The sequence below is a fragment of the Bos javanicus genome, chromosome 10 (genome assembly GCF_032452875.1).
Source record: "Bos javanicus breed banteng chromosome 10, ARS-OSU_banteng_1.0, whole genome shotgun sequence".
Lineage (NCBI taxonomy): Eukaryota > Metazoa > Chordata > Mammalia > Artiodactyla > Bovidae > Bos > Bos javanicus.
Window position 1 is genome coordinate 72579259 of NC_083877.1, and position 15296 is coordinate 72594554.

General features: G+C 37.4%; 1 protein-coding gene across 1 annotated transcript in view; it reads left to right on the forward strand.

Moving 5' to 3' along the window:
* MNAT1 (MNAT1 component of CDK activating kinase) overlaps positions 1 to 15296 on the forward strand; it is a 211721-nt gene that overhangs the window by 172793 nt on the left and 23632 nt on the right. The gene's annotated exons all lie outside the window — the stretch shown is intronic.

The following is a 15296-nucleotide window of genomic DNA, read 5'->3' on the forward strand; positions in this document are numbered from 1 at the left end:
AACTGTGTAGGATGCAGTGTTAGATTTGAAAGTCACTATAAAGGAGGAAATTTGCCATCAAGCTTCTTTAGTTATTTATCTGAATTCATTGACTAGATGGACTTCTGATGAGATATCTAAAAGGATGTCCATTAAATTCAGTTATTTTCTGTATCACGAGGCTTTTCAACATTATAAAATCTTTAACAGGGTTAATATTAGAATAGGTGGTCTGAAAAGCTCAATTAGTGTGAGTTTTAGGCTTGTAATTTATTGTTTCTATTGAAATATTAAACTCTATGTATTAAGAACATAATATAACCTTCTGCCACCTAGTGTTAATATTTGAATTACTTTTTTTTTAAGTTTCCAGGAGATGCCTGTGTTAAGTACTGGTAATTTTACAGCATTCCAGTTAAGTTTCATGTTATACAGAAGCTTTGTTTTATCTCTGGTTTTGGTGTGATTCTTTTATGTGATGTTTAGGTAATAAACAATAGTGAATTTAACAAATTAGAAATTCCTTCAATTGTACAACTGCTGTATGTCTTATCTGAAAACATTTCTTTATGTTCTCTTTCCCCTGTGATTTAGGAAATTTAGGAAATTGTATTAATGATTGGGCAAGACGATACAACTGACTAACGTGTAGTTGTTCAAATCTTCTTTCCACGTGCCCCTAAAAGGTTTTTAAGCTAATAAAAACACTTTTAGAGGAACAGACTCATAAATGCAGTGGTTTCCGTAATTGAAATGATTAAGTTGTCTTTCTTAAAGAATCATCAGGTGAAGGGGTTCTGTGCAGTTTGGGACCATGGCAGCAGCTAGGCATCTCTTTTTTTACCAGCAGATCTTTCAGATGTATAGTCACTAGGACATGGGTAAATATTGGTGCTCTTTTCCACACAGTAATCCCTACTGAAACTTTGTCATTGCTGCTTCAGAGCTCTGAATATTCATTGGTTTTTCATAACTGCAAATGCTCCAGTTTTCACTTTGTCTTGAAATTTATAATCCTATCAGTATCCTGCATTTATCTTTCTCGTTAAGTTGTTTATATTAAAGATAATTCTTTAAGATCCTAATACTAGACATATAATGTACTTATAAATGAGATGCCAGTAGTAGGTTTTTGTTAGTGATTTTAAGTGACAAATTTAATAGCCAAGTTACCCTGGGGTGCCCTAGGTGAAAAGCCTGTTTCAAAAAGTAATTCCAAGGTTTGTGCTTGTTGATCCCATATTCCAAATGACAAATCTGGCACTTTTAGAAAGACACTGAACTCCATTTAAATATACTGTTTCCCTACTCTATCTTGAATATTACAGAGGTTCCAAATAATAAAAATTTGATGAGATTAGAAATACTTGATCCCTTTGTTCTCTTCAGGTACCACCTGCAAAGAAGACAAAAGTGATTTTATTTTATTTTTAAGTTTTAATCCTTTAATATAAATACTAATAAAAGTTCATTTCCTGAAAAAGAATGATAGTAACACTAAATGACAGGAAAGTAGCATGTTTTAAGTTGAAATTATAATTCAGAAGGATATATTTTTATTATAATTTTTTACCAGTAGAATAGAAGGAATAGAAGGAAAAAATACTATCAAAACTATGATTCAAAACTTTTTTAATGAATTACTATTTGATGTCCATGATAGCCTCGGGCGACAAGGGTCAGCTGTACGTCCCTTCCTGACAGATAACATGAGCAAGAAATAAACCTCTCTTAAATTAAACCACTGTAATTTGGGGGTTATTCATTACTACTGCAAAACTTGAGACTGTCCTCACTGACAGTGAAGTCATAAGTCCCTTTATTTACACATGTGTTTTTAGCCAATGCATTGTCTCTTAGTTATTTTGTCATTTGGTTTTCCATGAATTCATGTTGATTAAATTAGAACAATGTAAATCATCACATGTGATTCTTCTAATGCATGTTGAATATGTTATTCATCTTTCCAGTTTAGCTCCTGTAGGTCTCTGAGCCACTTTATAAATTGCTACTGGAAAAAATAACAGTGAGTTAACTGAGTAAATGTGCCTTCACTAATACTATTATGTAATTTCAGAGCACTCTTGTGATTTCAAAGCACATCATCTAATTTGATTGTTGACCACAGTCCTAGGAGATAAGTGTGCAGATTTTATTGTTTAATTTATTATTTTATTTGATTATTATCACATCCATTTTACAGATGGGGAAACTGCAGCAAAGTCATTTGCTTTAGGCCATATGTCTGAAAGGCAGCAGAATTTCTAGGTGATCCTCCAACAGTTTTTCCTATTTCTCTCATTAGGATCAATGGTATGTCCAGCCATGGGCAGTGATGGGTGGGGAGGGGAGGAAGGAGTTTTCAGTTACTTTGTCTTTTTATTCCTGAGCATTTCTACCAAGGTAAAAAATTATACAAAGCAAATAAATGTATTACATTCTACCTTCCAAGGTCCTGCTTGGTAAGGCACCTATGCCTAGTGTGTGCATGTGTGCTTAGTCACTTCAGTCATGTCTGACTCTGTGTGACCCTATGGACTGTAGCCCACTAGGCTCTTCTGTCCATGGGATTCTTCAGGCAAGAATACTGGAGTGGGTTGCCATGCCTTCTTCAGGGGAATCTGCCTAACCTAGGGATTGAATCCACATCTCTTAGGTCTCTTGCTTGGCAGGCAGGTTCTTTACCACTAGCGCCACTTGGAAAGTTTAGTAGCTTTTAAAATTTCCCAGTGTGCACTGTGTGGGAAAGGAAAGAAAGACTAAGTGTTACATGTTTTAGAACAAGGGTGAATCCATGTGGAACTGTGTCTTTTAAAATAGTGATTTTTCCAGGTTAAATTATAAACTATCCATGATATAATCACATATTACGGTAGCTGCAAATTTAATTCAAATGACTACTATATCTACAACTGTGGGGAAGAATTCCTTAGAAGAAATGAAGTAGCTCTTATAGTCAAAAGAGTCCGAAATGGCAGTAGTTGGGCGCAATCTCAAAAATGACAGAATGATCTCTGTTTGTTTCCAAGGCAAACCATTCAGTATCACAGTAATGCAAGTCTATGCTCCAACCACTGATGCCGAAGAAGCTAAGGTTGAACAGTTCTATGAAGACCTACAAGACCTTCTAGAGCTAACACCCCAAAAAGATGTCCTTTTCATTATAGGGGACTGGAATGCAAAGTGGGAAGTCAAGAGATACTTGGAACAAGGCAAGTTTGTCTTTGGAGTACAAAATGAATCAGGGCCAAGGCTAACAGAGTTTTGCCAAGAGAACACATTGGTCACAACAAATATCCTCTTCCAACAACACAAGAGAGGACTCTACACATGAACATCACCAGATGGTCAATACCAAAATCAGATGGAATATATTCTTTGCAGCCAAAGAGGGTGAAGCTCTATATAGTCAGCAAAAGCAAGACCAGGAGCTGATTGTGGCTCAGATCATGAACTACTTATTGCAAAATTCAGACAAAACTTGAAGAAGGTAGGGAAAACCACTAGGCCACTAAGGTATGACCTAAATCAAATCCCTTATGATTGTACAGTGAAAGTGACAAATAGATTTAAGGGATTAGATCTGATAGAGTACGTGAAGAATTATGGATGGAGGTTCGTGACATTATACAGGAGACAGTGATGAAAAGCAACCCCAAGAAAAAGAAATGCAAAAAGGCAAAATGGCTCTCTGAGGAGGCCTTACAAATAGCTGAGAAAAGAAGAGAAGCAAAAGGCAAAGGAGAAAAGAAAAGATATACCCATCTGAATGCAGAGTTCCAAAGAAGAGCAAGGAGAGATAAGAAAGCCTTCCTAAGTGAACAATGTAAAGAAATAGAGGGAAACAATAGAATGGGAAAGACAAGAGATCTCTTCAAGAGAATTAGAGATACCAAGGGAACATTTCATGCAAAGATGGGCACAATAAAGGACAGAAACAGTTTGGAACTAACAGAAGCAGAAGACATTAAGAAGAGGTGGCAAGAATACACTGAAGAACTATACAAAAAATATCTTCATGACCCAGATAACCACGATGGTATGATCATTCATCTAGAGCCAGACATCCTGGAATGTGCAGTCAAGTGGGCCTTAGGAAACATCACTATGAACAAAGCTAGTGGAGGTGATGGAATTCCAGTTGAGCTATTTCAAATTCTAAAAGATAATGCTGTTAAAGTGCTGCACTCAGTATGCCAGCAAAGATGGAAAAGTCAGCAGTGGCCACAGGACTGGACAAGACCAATTTTTATTCCAATACCAAAGAAAGGAAATGCCAAAGAATGTTCAGACTACTACACAGTTGCACTCATTTCATACAATAGCAGAGTCATGCTCAAAATTCTCCAAGTCAGGCTTCAACAGTTCGTGAACTGAGAACTTCTAGATGTTCAAGCTGGATTTCAAAAAGGCAGAGGAACCAGAGATCAAATTGCCAGCATCCATTGGATCATCAAAAAAGCAAGAGAGTTCCAGAAAAATATCTACTTCTGCTTCATTGACTATGCTAAAGTCTTTGACCATGTGGATCACAACAAACTGGAAAATTCTTAAAGAAATAGAAATACCAGACCACCTTACCTGTCTCCTGAGAAACCTGTATGCAGGTCAAGAGGCAACAGTTAGAACTGGATGTGGGACAATGGACTGGTTCCAAATTGGAAAAGGAGTACATCAAGGCTGTATATTGTCACCCTGCTTATTTAACTTCTATGCAAGTACACCATGAGAAATGGTGGAGTAGATGAAGCACAAGCTGGAATCAAGTTTGCCGGGAGAAATATCAATAACCTCAGATATGCAGGTGACACCACTGTTATCACAGAAAGGTAAGAACTAAAGAGCCTCTTGATGAAGGAGAAAGAGGAGAGTGAAAAAGCTGACTTGAAACTCAACATTCAAAAAACGAAGAGCATAGCATCTGGTCCCATCACTTCATGGCAAATAGATAGGGAAACAATGGAAACAGTGACAGACTTTATTTTTTGGGTCTCCCAAATCACTGCAGATAGTGACTGCAGCCATGAAATTAAAAGATGCTTGCTCCTTGTAAGAAAAGCTATGAGAAACCTAGACCGTGTATTAAAAAGCAGAGACATTATTTTGTTGACAAAGGTCCATATAGTCAAAGCTATGGTTTTTCCAGTAGTCATGTGTGGATGTGAGAGTTGGGCCTTAAAGAAAGCTTAGCACCGAAAATTGGTACTTTTGAATTGTGGTGCTGGAGAAGATTCTTGAGTCTCTTGGACTGCAAGGAGATCAAACCAGTCAATCCCAAAGGAGATCAACCCAGAATATTCATTAGAAGGCTTGATGCTTAAGCTGTAGCTCCACTACTTTGGCCACGTAATGTAAAGAGCCGTGTCATTAGAAAAGACCCTGTTGCTGGGAAAGATTGAAGACAGGAGGAGAAGGGGGTGACCTAGGACGACATGGTTGGATGGTATCACTGACTCAATGGACATGAGTTTGAGCAAGCTCTGGGAGATGGTCAAGGACACGGAAGCCTAGTGTGCTGCAGTCCATGGGGTCGCAGAGAGTTGGACATGGCTGAGCGACTGAACAACTATAGCTGCAGTATCAGAACTGATAGCGTGTTATCCATACAGGTCACACGTGTAGCAAGCTCTCAGCTCTTGCTAATTTCTAGCTAGGACTGCAGTCCTGCAAAGGTGTTAAAATGCTTACTTACAGTTATTCCTGGCATTTCTGTGATTAGTTCCTGATTTAGTACATCTGGTGGTTTGGACTTGGAAATTTGAATGAAGCAAAATTTATTAATTACTGATACAGCAGAATATTTTCTTTACTGTGTTGTAGTATTGAGAAGGTAGATAGTTAACTACTTTTTATCCTGAAGAACATGACAAATGGTCAGCCAGGTGGGTGTCCTTGTTCTTCAAAGATTTTCAGTTTATATGGTCCTATTGAGTAAAAGTGATTTGTTGATAAAAGAAGAATTTACTGTGACAAGAATTTCTCAGAAATAAGAATTTTAGAAATTTTAAGAATTTATTTTGTTACTAATTATACTATATGAGAAATCATAGTGCCGTATAGATTATGAAAAGCCCCTTATGCTTCTGATATATAAAAATAACATTGAAGGCTGTTTTGTTAGAGCATATTACTAAAAGATGTTATTTTTATATTTAAGCTTTAAAATATTGTTTTAAAAGTCTCTTAAAATGGTTTAGGGACCTAAATATAACACTTGCCACCATAAAACTCCTGAAAGAGAACATAGGTAAAATATTTTCTGACATAAATTGCAGCAGTGTTTTCTTAGATCAGTCTCTCAAAAGCAAAAAAATAAAAGTAAAAACAAATAAAAGGGACCTGTTGAAACCTCAAAGCTTTTGCATAGCAAAGAGAATCATCAATGAAATGAAAAGACAACTTACAGAATGTGAGAAAAAAAATTGCAAAAGATACAACCAACAAGAGGTTGGTTTCTAAAATATACAAATAGCTCATACAACTAATTATTTAAAAAAACCTACACAAGTCAAAAATGGGCAGAAGACCTAAATAGACATTTTTCCAAAAAAGACATATAAAATGGCCAGTGGGTACATGAAAAGATGCTCAACATGACTAATCATTCAGTTCAGTTTGCTTCATTCGCTCAGTCGTGTCCGACTCTTTGCGACCCCATGAATTGCAGCACGCCAGGCCTCCCTGTCCATCACCAACTCCTGGAGTTCACTCAGACTCACGTCCATTGAGTCAGTGATGCCATCCAGCCATCTCATCCTCTGTCGTCCCCTTCTCCTCCTGCCCCCAATCCCTCCCAGCATCAGAGTCTTTTCCAGTGAGTCAACTCTTTGCATGAGGTGGCATTCTTTCTGGAGTTATTTCTCCACTGATCTCCAGTAGCCTATTGGGGACCTACTGATCTGGGGAGTTTCTCTTTCAGTATCCTATCATTTTGCTTTTTCATACTGTTCATGGGGTTCTCAAGGCAAGAATACTGAAGTGGTTTGTCATTCCCTTCTCCAGTGGACCACATTCTGTCAGATCTCTCCACCATGACCCGCCCATCTTGGGTTGCCCCACGGGCATGGCTTAGTTTCATTGAGTTAGACAAGGCTGTGGTCCTAGTGTGATTAGATTGACTAGTTTTCTGTGAGTATGGTTTCAGTGTGTCTGCCCTCTGATGCCCTTCATTAGAGAAGAGCAAATCAAAAATACAATAAGGTATTATCTCACACAGATCAGAATGACTATCATTGAAAAGTCTTTAAATAATAAATGCTGGAGAGGGTGTGGAGAAAAGGGAACCCTCCTACACTGTTAGTGGGAATGTACGTTGGTGCAGCCACTGTGGAAAATAACATGGCAGTTCCTTAAAAAACTGAAAATAGTGTTGCCATATAATCCAGCAACCCCACTCCTAGGCATATATCTGGAAAAGATGAAATCCTAACTTGAAAAGATACGTATACCCCAATGTTCATAGAAACATTTTTTCGTTAGCCAAGACATGCCCATCAGCAGACCATTGGTTTAAGAAGATGTGATGTGTGTAAGCATGTGCATGCGTGCGTGCACACACACACACACACACACACACACACACACACACACACACACAATGGGATATTAGTCAGCCATAAAAAGAAGGAAATACTGCAATCTGCAGCAGCATGGGTGGACCTTGAGAATGTCATTCTAAACTAAGTAAGTCAGAAAAAGGTATTATCTGGTATCACTTATATGTGAAGTCTAAAAAATAATACAGATGAACTTATTTATAAAATAGAAACAGACTCAAAGACATAGAAAACCATACTTGTGGTTACCAAAGGGGAGTGGCAATGGGGAAAGGACCAGTTAAGGCTATGGGATTAGCAGATACAACCTACTATATTTAAAAGAGATAAGCAATAAGGATTTACTGTGTAACACAGGAAACAATATTCAATATCTTATATTACACTGTAATGGAAAATAATCTGAAAATTATATGTAACTTAATCACTTTACTGAACACCTGAAATTAACACAATATTGTAAATCAACCATACTTCAATAAAAAAAATAAGTTGTTTCAGTTCAGTTCAGTCGCTCAGTTGTGTCTGATTCTGTATGACCCCATGGACTGCAGCATGCCAGGCTTCCCTTCCATCACCAACTCCCAGAGCTTACTCAGACTCATGTCCATTGAGTTGGTGATGCCATCCAACCATCTCATCCTCTGTTGTCCCTGCTCCTCCTGTCTCCAGTCTTTCCCAGCATCAGGGTCTTTTCTAATGAATCAGTTCTTTGCATCAGGTGGCCAAAGTATTGGAGTTTCAGCTTCAGCATCAGTCCTTCCAGTGACTATTCAGGACTGATTTCCTTTAGGATTGACTGGTTGGATCTCCTTGCAGTCCAAGGGGCTCTCAAAAGTCTTCTCCAAAACCACAGAACTGAAATTAATACAGTATTGTAAATCAATCATGTTTCAATAAAAAAAGTTGCTTAGAAAAAGATAATGAATTTAATAAAGTATTATCTTCTAGTCATGCTTGATTCCATGGGAAATTACTTGTTTATCAGAAAGGGTATGTTTTAAATGTTCAGTTTTAAAATGGATAGAAATGTAAACGGTAGAGTGTATTAGAAAATTTGTTTAGTCATTAAAGTGTCATAAATCATTTATGTGAGAAGTATTCAGATTTACCTTTTTGTCACTCAATATATATAAGTTTTCCTTTCTATTTCTTATTTATGATGTTATTTAATTAGTATACCTTGTAGAGATTGTTTTCATTGTGTTCAGCCAACTTCAGTGAGTCAGCTCTTCTCATCACATGGTGACAGTATAGGAGCTTCAGCTTAATAAGCTTGCATATACCTAGAAAGTAGCCCTAAGGTATATCAAGCAAAATAAACTGTAAAAATAACTGTAATATCTGTCTAGGTAATTCTCTTGAAGTAAGTTAGACAATTTGTAGATAACCAGTTAACTTATAAATTATGACTTTTTATGAAAACTCTAAAACAATGAGGTTTAAAAATTTTAAGCTTTTATTGTAGAAAAAAAGATAGACAATCTCATATTCTTTTATCCCATGGTATATGTTTGAAGTTAAACTTACCATAAATATTCATGATCAAGGGACTTCCCTGGTGGTCCAGTGGTTGAGAATCCACCTGCCAATGCCGGGGGCATAGGTTCAGTCTCTGGTCCAGAAACTACGATCTTACATGCCATGGGGCAACTGAGCCCATGCTCTTAAGCCCTTCCTCTGCAACAGAAACCACAACAATGAGAAGCCTATGCACCAGTCCCTGCTCACCACAACTAGAGAAAGCCCGTGTGCTACAGTGAAGGCCCAGTGCAGCCCAAAATAAGTAAATAATTTCAAAAATAGTCATGATCAGTTAGGTACTCCCTTGCCTTCAGTTGCACTACCTCCACCACCCAGATGCCTGACATCTACACAGTAGTATAGTAGTAATCTTTCTAAAAGAGTATTTTATCATGTCTCTTCATGCTTAACATCTTTAAATTAGTTTTTCATCACTTACATAAATAAAGGTGCCTCTTGATCAAACTGAAAGAGGAAAGTGAAGTGAAAAAGCTGGCTTAAAAAACTCAACATTCAAAAAATGAAGATCATGGCATCTGGTCCCATCACTTTATGGCAAATAGATAGGGAAATAATGGAAACAGTGACAGACTTTATTTTTGTGGGCTCCAAAATCACTACAGATGGTGACTGCAGCCATAAAATTAAAAGTCGCTTGTTCCTTGGAAGAAAGGCTATGACAGACGCAGACAGCATATTAAAAAGCAGAGACATTACTTTGCTGACAAAGGTCCGTCTAGTCAGAGCTATGGTTTTTCCAGTAGTTATGTTTGGATATGAGAGTTGAACTGTAAAAGAAAGCTGAGTGCCAAAGAATAGATGCTTTTGAACGGTGGTGTTGGAGAAGACTCTTGAGAGTCCCTTGGACTTCAAGGAGATCCAGCCAGTCCATCCTAAGGGAAATCAGTCCTGAATATTCATTGGAAGGACTGACGCTGATGCTGAAACTCTTAATACTTTGGCCACCTGATGCGAAGAACTGACTCATTGGAAAAGACCCTGATGCTGGGAAAGATTGAAGGTGGGAGGAGAAGGGGACAACAGAGGATGAGCTGGTTGGATGGCATCACCAACTTGACGGACATGAGTCTGAGCAAGCTTCGGGAGTTGGTGAGGACAGGGAAGCCTGGCATGCTGCAGTCCATGGGGTCATTAAGCGTTGGACACGACTGAGCAACTGAACTGAACTGAATGTGTGGATGTGAGAGTTGGACCATAAAGAAAGCTGAGTGCCAAAGAAGTGACGCTTTTGAACTGTGGTGTTGAAGATGACTCTTGAGAGTCCCTTGGACTGCAGGGAGATCAAATCAGTCAATCCTAAAGGAAATCATTTCTAAATATTCATTGAAGGACTGATGCTGAAGCTGAAGCTCGAATACTTTGGCTACCTGATGAAAAGAACTGACTCATTAGAAAAGACCCTGATGCTGGGAAAGATTGAAGACAGGAGGAGCAGGGACAACAGAGGATGAGATGGTTGGATAGCATCACCAACTAGATAGACATGAGTTTGAGCAAGCTCCAGGAACTGGTGATGGACAGGGAAGCCTGGCATGCTGCAGCCATGGGGTTGCAAAGAGTTGGACAGGATTGAGCAACTGAACTGATACAAAAGTATCACTGATACAGTTTCAGTTTACAGTTGACTCTTGAATAACCCAGAAGTTAGGGGTCCCAAACCTCTAGGAGTCAAAAATCCTTGAGTAACTTTACAGTTCACACTCTGTATCAAAGGTTTCTAATCTATAGATTCAAGTAACTGCAGATGATGTAATACTGTAAGATGCATTTATTGAAAAAAAAGTCCACATATAAATGGACCTGTGTGTTTCAAACCCATGTTGTTCAAAGGTCAGCTGTACTTCTTGTAAGATCATAGTCACTTGCTTTCTAAGGTAAACAGAATTACAGTCTTAGTCCATCTGCAAGAGAGTTAATAGCTTAGGATTCTTGACTAGATATGTCTGGGAAGGGTCATAAGACTTGGGAATACTCTTCTTGATTGATATCTTTTGTTCGCTCTTTAAATCCCTTCTTTTTCCTTCTCTACTCTGCTCTATACCCTGGGATACTGACTTGCATGGATTACATTAGTGGCTCCTGTACCTTTTGGTTTCCAGGTTGAAGTGGGGGTTGGCAGTGGGCAGCCTCTTCAGGAAATTAGAGAGCAGGAGGGGAGACAAAGGTATTTATTTCCATATGGGTTGGCATATGCTGACTCTGTCTGTCAGTATAAATTCACCAGTGTTTTAAGACAATCCTTTCTTAAAGTATTCTCTTTTTTGGGTTCTTAGAGCCACACTTGGTTTTCTTGCCTAGAGTGACAATGCCTCTGCTGATACTCTGGGTTATTGAGGTGTCCCTTATATTTCTCTACTTCTTCACTTCTGGAAATAGTCCTTGTGTAAATAAACTTTCCTCAGGTTATCCAAAGTAGAGTGTGCCATCTGTTTTTAGTTGGAATCCTGTTATATGATGCAAAACTTGTCAGTGTAGTTGCATCTTTCTTGCTACATCAGTAGGGCTTTCTGAACCCATGCTTTTCACATAGGAGTTAATTATTCATAACACACCCCCTCTTGATCCTGTCATTCATCGTTTTTCTCTGAGATGGTAGATCTCTTATGCTTTATCTAAAGGTTGTATTTCATGTCAATGGAAGTGATAGTTGTTTTTTAAAAAAGTGTAATTTCCAGTATATTTCGTATAAATAAAACCCAGCAATATGTGATCTTTGTGTTTCGTCTCTTCCAAGTAGCATAATATTTTGAAGGTTCATCCACACTGTAAGTATGTATCATTTCTTTTGTTTTGGCACTGTTCCATTGTATGTATATTCCACAATTTGTGTATATATTCACTTATTGATGGTCATTTGGGCTATTCCCGCCTTTTGGCTATTGTGAACTGTGCTGTTTTAAGCATGCCTGTACATGTACTTATTTCAGTACTTTTCAGTTCTTTTGGATATATACTGAGGAGTGAAATCGTGAGGTCTTTTAATTCTACATTTAATCTTTTGAGGAACTACCAAATTGTTTTCTACAGCAGCTGAACCATTTTTCATTTGCACTAGCAGTGTATAAGGGTTTGGTTCTAATGACTAATTATCTGAGCATCTTTCATGTTGGCTGGCCATTTGTGTTTGTTTGTTTGTTTTTTGAGAGATGTCTATTCAAATCCTTGGCATATTTGAAATTTTTTTTTTTGCCATTTTGTATTGAGTAGTAAGAGTTATTTATGTATTCTAGACGCTAGACTTTTATCAAATAGTTGATTTGAAGATATAATCCCCATTCTCTATGTTGTCTTTCCACTTTTTGATAATGTACTTTGATGCACAATGTTACAAAATTTTGATGAAGTCCAGTTTCTCTGCTGTTTTTTATTTTGTTGCTCATGCTTTTGATGCCACGTTCATTGCCAGGTTGGAGATTGCAAAGGTTTCACCTTATATTCTCTTCTAAGTGTTGTATGGTTTTAGTGCATATATTTTGTGCTTATATTTAGTGTATATTTTTTAGTTTACTGATTTTTGAGTTAATTTTTATATTTGGTGTGAGTCCAACTTCATTCTTTTTTCCGTGTGGCTACCCAGTTGTCTCAGCATCATTTGTTTGAAGAGACTATTCTTTTCCCCATTTAATGGTGATACCACTCTTGTTGTAAATGAGTCAGTCATAGATGTATGGGTTTACTTCTGAACTCTCAATTCGGTTGCACTGAGCTATGTGTTCAGTAGCTTGTGTCCAACTCTTTGCAACACCATGGACTGTAGCCTGCCAGACTCCTCTGTCCGTGGAATTTTCCTAGCAAGAGTACTGGCATGGGTTGCCATTCCTACTCCAGGGCATCTTCCTGACCCAAGGATGGAACCTGCATTTTCTGTGTCTCCTGCATTGGCAGGTAGATTCTTTACCACTGAGCTACCTGGAAAGCCGGGCATTGCACTGTATCTCCATCCTTTTGCTAGGGTCACACTGTTTTGATTACTATGGCTTTTATAGTAAGTTTTCAGATTGGAAACTGGCAGTCTTTCAACTTTGTTCTTTTTCAATGTTGTCTTGGCTAATTAAGGCTTCTTTGCAATTCCATATGAACTTGAGGATCATGTTTTTCCATTTATGCAAAAAAAATGCTGTTGTAATTTTAATAACGATGACATTGGGGGATGTCCCTGGTGGTCCAGAAGTTAAATTTCTGCACTTCTACTGCAGAGGGCACAGGTTGGATCCATGGTCAGGGAACTGAGATCCCAAATGCTGCATAATGAGGCCAAAAAAAATAAAAATTACATTGAATCTGTAAATTGCTTTGTGGAGTATTGATGTCTTACCAATATTAAATCTTTCAACTCATTAACATGGAATATTTTTCCACTTATAGGTCTTCTTGAATTTCTCTCAACAATGTCTGTAGTTTTCAAAGTACAAGTGTTTCATTTCCTTGGTCTTCACCTCTTTGGTTATTTTCAGATATTTTATGATTTTAGATGCTTTACAAATGGTATTATTTTGTTTTTTGAAACATTTGTTGCTAGTGTATAGAAACATAATTGGTTTATGTGTATTGATCTTGTAGCCTGCAGCTTCTCTGGATTTGTTAACTCCAGTGACCTTTTTGTGGATTCTTTGAGATTTTCTAAATATTGGATCATGTATTCTGTGAACAGAGATAGTTTTACTTGTTTCCATTTTTGATGCCTTTTATTTTGTTTTCTTGCTCAGTTTCTTTTGTTAGAACTTCCAGTACGATGTTGAACAGCAGTGGTGAAAGCAGGCATCCTTGTCTTTGTTCTTGATCTTAGCAGTAAAGTTTTCAGTCTTACACCATTGAGTATGATGTCTGCTGTCATTTTTTCATAAATGCCCTTACTTCCTTTTGAAGTAGTTTCCCTTCTAGTTCTCTGAATGTTTTTTATTATGAAACGGTATTAGAGTTTCAAATACTTTTTCTGTGTTAATTGAGACAATCATTTTTTCCCTTTTGTTCTATTAATGTGGTATGTTATATTGATTTTCCTATGATGAACCACCCTTGTATTCCTGGGCTAAATCTCACTTAGTTATGGTTATATAATTATTTTAATATAGTGTTGAATTTGTTTTGCTAATATTTTGTTGAGGGTTTTTTATCTATATTGACAAGAGATATTGGATATAATTTTGGCTTTGATATTGGTAATACTGGCCTCATAGAATAAGTAGACTTTCCTTTGTTTTCTTTTGGTCAGGCTACATGTGGAATCTTAGTTCTCCAACCAGGGACTGAACTTGTACCCCTGCATTGGGAGTGCAGAGCCTTAACCACTGGACCACCAGGGAACTCCCTCATAGGATGAGTTAGAAAGTGTTTCTCCTTCTTCTGTGTATTAGCAGAATTTGGAAAGGATTGGTTTTAATTCTTCTTTAAATATTTGGTGTAATTCACCAGTGAAGTGATCAGTTTCTGGACTTTCACTTGTTGGGAGTTTTTGATTGCTGGTACAATTCTTACTTGTTAGAGGTCTGCAGAGATTTTCTATTTTTTATTGAATCAGTTTAGATAATTTGTGTTTCTAGAAATTGTCCATATATCTAGGTTATCTAATTTCTTGGCATATAGTTGTTCATGGTTATTTTATAGTTATTTTGCATCTTTTGTCTTTTTTTCTTGGTTAGTCTAGCTAAACATTTTTTAATTTTGCTAATCTTTTTGAAATACTAACTCTGGACTTCATTGACTCTAATTTTTTGTTGTTGCTCTTTGGTTCATTTATATTTATACTAATCATTATCATTTCCTTTGACTAGTTTTGTATTTAGTTTGTTCTTTTTGTAATTTCTTAAGGTGTGATGTTAGATTGTTGTTGTTCAGTCACTGAATCATCTCCAACTCTATGCAACCCCATGGACTGCAGCATGCCAGCTTTCTTTGTCCTCCACTGGCTCCTGAAGTTTGCTAAAATTCTTGTCCATTGAGTCAGTGATGCTATCTAACTATCTCATCCTCTGCTACCCACTTCTTTTGCCTTCAGTCTTTTCCCTTGAGTCAGCTCTTGGCATCAGGTGGCCAAAGTATTGGAGCTTCAGCTTCAGAATCTGTGCTTCCAGTGAATATTCAGGGTTGATTTCTTTTAGGATTGACTGGTTTTATCTTGCTGTCCAAGGGACTTTTAAGAGTCTTTTCCAGCACCACAATTCAAAAGCATTGATTCTTTGGCGCTCAGCCTTCTTTTTAGTCCAACTTTCATGTCTA